Raw genomic sequence first — 4,396 nt, 5'->3', positions numbered from 1 at the left:
GAAAAAACATTTTCTTGCATTTGTGAACAAAATTTCTAAATCAAGCGATGATATGTGAACATAATGTGGTCATCATCATTGAAGATTATGTTTTTTTTCTTCCGTGACAACGCACGGGCCATTTTGCTAGTTTACATACATGTGTGTTATGCCTTCATTTATCCTTGTATTTTTAACAAAAAAATTTAACATGCAATAATATAAATTTTCATGAATTTTGAATTTTGCATTTGAAGGCCTTCATAGAGGTTGGTCTCCAAAAGCAATTTTCGTAAAAAGAAAAAAAATGCATACGGGGAAGCATAGCCGAGAGCAGATCTAGCAAAACGGGTCGTGTAACCGGGCCAGCCCGACAGTCCGCGTGCTTGGCACGACACGGGCCCGGCCCGACAGCCCGCGTGCCTGGCACTACACGGGCCCGGCCCGACATGGGCTAATCGTGCTCGGGCTCGGCACGAAGCACGCCTCGGGCCGTGCCTGGCCCTGGAGGCAGGGCACGTGGGCCGACACGGCACGACCCGTTTACCGTTTTTAATTTATATATATAAGATAAAAAACCAATTGGTTAAAATTAACTCAAAAACAGCTCGGTATGTCAAAATCGACCAAAATAATAACCGAACAGGTCAAAATTAGCCCAAATAACGATCTAAAATACTAAAATCCTAGCAGGCCAGCGGGTCTAACGTGCCGACGGGCCGGCCCGTATAGCGCCCGTACCGTGCTTGGGCCTGGACCCCGGGCACGTGGGCAGGCACGGCACGGCCCGTTTAATAAACGTGTCTCGGCGGGCCGTGCCAGGCCGGCCCGTTTGGTCAGGTTACCTCAGGTATGGCCGAGAGCCCGAGATGGTGCGGATCTATCCCCTCGGCCGCAGGCGCCACCCCTTCCGCAACCCTCCCTGGGCCCTCTCCACCGGCGTCCACCACCACTCTACCCCGCGGCCACCCCCTTCGTCGTCCGCCGCCGGCAACCACGTCTTTCCTCCGCGGCCATCCCTGCGACCACCCCGCCCCCGGCCCTGCCGTCCGCAGCCGGCCACCACCACTCTCCTCCGCCGCCGGCCACCAACTCTGCTGCCTGTGTTGTCATGCCTGGCGGCGTTTGGGGGAAGTAATCTCACGGGAGACAGGGGCGGGAGAAGAGTTGATTTCCTTGTGCAATCGGGGAAGAGAGGTGTGCCTGGTGTTTGTAGTTTGTACACAACCTAGGGTTCATCCTCAAAATGCTGATTATCTGTTGTTCCAGCTAAATGCAACGCAAAAGGCAACTCGCAACGAAGCCGCTGCTAGCAACGCAAACGAAGACAGGCTCAGCAAGCTGCACAATGGCCTTCTTCTCAACATTCTGGAGAGGGTGGACACGCTCGATGCTATTAGGACCTGCATCCTCTCCAGGCAAATGCTGAAGCTCCCCAGTTCCCCACCATGCTCTCACACTTCTACCTAAGTGTTAGTTCCATTCCAGGTCTCCAGGCTAAGCCATCTCGCGCCATCACCCTAAGGAAGTACTCAGAACCAACAGTGCTGTTGCACATGTAACAGATAACATCTTGAGCACTAGGAGCCCGGAGGTTACCATCAACAAACTCAAAATCAGATTTGTCTTGTGGCCTGATGGCTCCCCCCGCCAATGATTTATTTGGTGCTTGTCCGCATGCATTTGCTGGCCTTGACGAAAAAGAGTTTTTTTTTTCCGCTTTGTATTACAAAGCAACCAACCAGAACATTCGATGATAGGTGTTGGGACGAAAACAGCACAGTCACGTTCAAAAGAAATGGAAAAGAAAATACAAAGGAAACAAATGCCGACACCGACGGATTGACAGAAAACACAAAAGACTTGCGACCGCTGCGCCCACCAAGAGTCTTCCACCAAGCTCCAAGACTCCGAAGCGTCGGTACCCATCAGCACCTTCAAGAAGTAATGCGACGATGACGCTGCTGCTGCCAAGGGTTTCCCCCGGTACGCGACGAGGCGCGAGGAAGGGTAGCCCCGACGCCCTCCAGGAAGGTTCGGCGACACCCAAGGGCGTCACCGCGTCAATGTCGGTCGGGCCGACAGGGGTTTCCCCCGATCCCAACCTGCACCTCGGGCGCTCCGGAGCCTGCCACCAAACCACCCGACACCCTGCACCAACACGGTCTTGAGGCTCCTGCGCCGTCTCACCACGACACCGTAAGGAGAAGCCTGCACAACGATGAAGAGGAGCCGGGACAAGGAGTAGCAGCACCCTCGGCACGCAGGAGGGCTCAACCTCCGCCGTCAACGACGGTAGCCGACCGGACGCAATATCAGGAGCATACCATGCCCGTGGGCCCACAGGCCCGGCCGGGACCCCCCGTAAAGCTCCCGCCATCACGCTGCAACAGGCATGCCGTCGACAACGCCGCCCCTTATCCAAGCTGCTCCGCCTCACCACCATACAGAAGACACCGCAGCCACACCGGGAGCCGGGCCGCTAGGACCCAGATGGGCCCACAGGGCCCAGATCTGGGCCGGGGGCGCGCCGCCAGCCACCCCCACACCACCATGCCGCCCTGCCGCCAAGGAGCAGCGCCGCCACCTCACCCGCCCCAGCCACTATCACTGGGTCGCCGGACCGCAGCCGGCCGAACTGCACCGCCGCCGCCCCTGCCCCGGGAAGGGGGAACGCGCGCGCGGGAAATGAGGGCCCGCCGCCGCCGGCACCACCCGGGCCAGCGCCGGGGCCGCCCGCCGGCGGCGGGGGAGGAGACGATGGAGGAAACGCCCGCGGGGAGGAGCTCGCGTGCCGCCCCGCCCACCTTTCGGGGAGGCGACTCGAGGGCGGATCTGGAAGGAGGGGGGAGGGACGGGGGCGGGGGAGGTGGAGGGGGGCTGACTGGCGGCCGGCGGCGGAAGGGCCGGCGGCAAGGGGAGGGCGGAACCCTAGGTCGCCCCTGGTCGCGGGAGCCCCCTCCTTCCATTTGCTGGCCTTACTAGCCTGTGGCTGGAAAATATGAGGTTTAGTGAACTGGACATTCCCAACATCCTCAGCACTTGCAAGCTCTTGGAGTATTTGCGTTTAACCCATTGCGACTCGGGGATCCATTCTGTGCTGCAAGTAGAACACGCTCAACTTGTTGAGCTCGAGGTCGACCAGGGCAAATTTCAGAGAGTTGAGCTGATATGTCTACCAAAACTCCAACGGTTGACCTATAATAATTTGTTCTCTTCTGAGGATCCGATGTATTTTGGCTTTGCACCACAGCTTTCAAAGCTGAGCCTTATTAAAACTGGCACCCGTTCGGACAAGACTCTTGAGTCAAGTCGACTCCTTGCTAATGTTACTTCCGTTGGTGATCTGCACCTGGATTTTGGAAGTGAAAAGGTACTCATTGGTCAATTGAATCATATCTGTTCATTCTCTATGACGGTTATATGTAAACGTATATATTAATTCTATTAACTATTTTTTTTCTATTCCAGGTTTGGGTTCTACCAGAATATGCCCAAAACTGCTCACGCCTGTGCTCAGCAAACTACAGCATGCGAATCTGGACCATCTTCCTGAAGGATGTGATTTAGCTTGGACAATATTTATTCTTGAAGCTGCACCCTCCCTAAAAGAGCTATGCATCACAGTATGGGATCATTTGTGCATAATGATGACAAACAAAGAGTTTCCGGAGAAATATGGTTACGGTGAGAAGGCAGACGTGAAGTGGAAGCCATATGCCCCTGATTTGAAGCACAAGAATCTGGCTAAGCTAACCATCTATGGCTTCCAACCCGACGATAATTTTATGCAATACATCAGGCGTGTCGTGATCTACGGTTAATATAGCAGAGGTATCTCTGTACGACAGGAAGGGGTGTAGGAGGTGTGGTGACTTGGATCCATCAAGATATCCACGGAGTGCCGGGGAGAGGAAACAGACAGCTGATGCGTTGGGTTTCGCTTCGGATGTTGTGGTTCATTTCCGGTCGTAATTGGAAAAAATGAGATGCATGATGAGTAGTTTGTAAGTCATCTGTTCTATCATCTTTGTAGCTGGAAGGAGTTTGTAAGTCATCTGGTATATCATGTTTGTAGCTGGAAGTTCATGAACACAATTCAGTAGTTATTGTGCCTGTACCTTTTGCTTTGCTTTCAGTTGAAGCTTATGAACTAATGTGGATCTTTGTGATCTGTGAAATAATAATTGTGAACTATTGTGAAGTTTGTAGAAAACAGGTTTACTATTATAAGTCTGTGGAGCACTACATGTTATCCATACAAGTTTGTGCTACGAAATAATTGTGAACTATTGTCAAGTATCCTTTCTGAGGAAAATTGTGCATGGCCGTTTTGCATTTACATACATGCACTGTATACCTGAATGATACATGTAATCTCTGCGTTAACTTTCTAAACATTGCTGAAACCGATACT

The 4,396-nt window shown here is 53.1% G+C and overlaps 1 pseudogene; it reads left to right on the top strand.

The window, feature by feature from the left end:
* Positions 1-831: 831 nt before the first annotated feature.
* LOC123405805 lies at positions 832-3,954 on the top strand (annotated as a pseudogene).
* Positions 3,955-4,396: the final 442 nt, after the last annotated feature.

This window comes from Hordeum vulgare, chromosome 6H, assembly GCF_904849725.1.
Source record: "Hordeum vulgare subsp. vulgare chromosome 6H, MorexV3_pseudomolecules_assembly, whole genome shotgun sequence".
In the NCBI taxonomy this organism is placed as follows: Eukaryota; Viridiplantae; Streptophyta; class Magnoliopsida; order Poales; family Poaceae; genus Hordeum; species Hordeum vulgare.
Note: the sequence above shows the minus strand (reverse complement) of the source record. Positions and strands in the feature narration are given on the sequence as shown.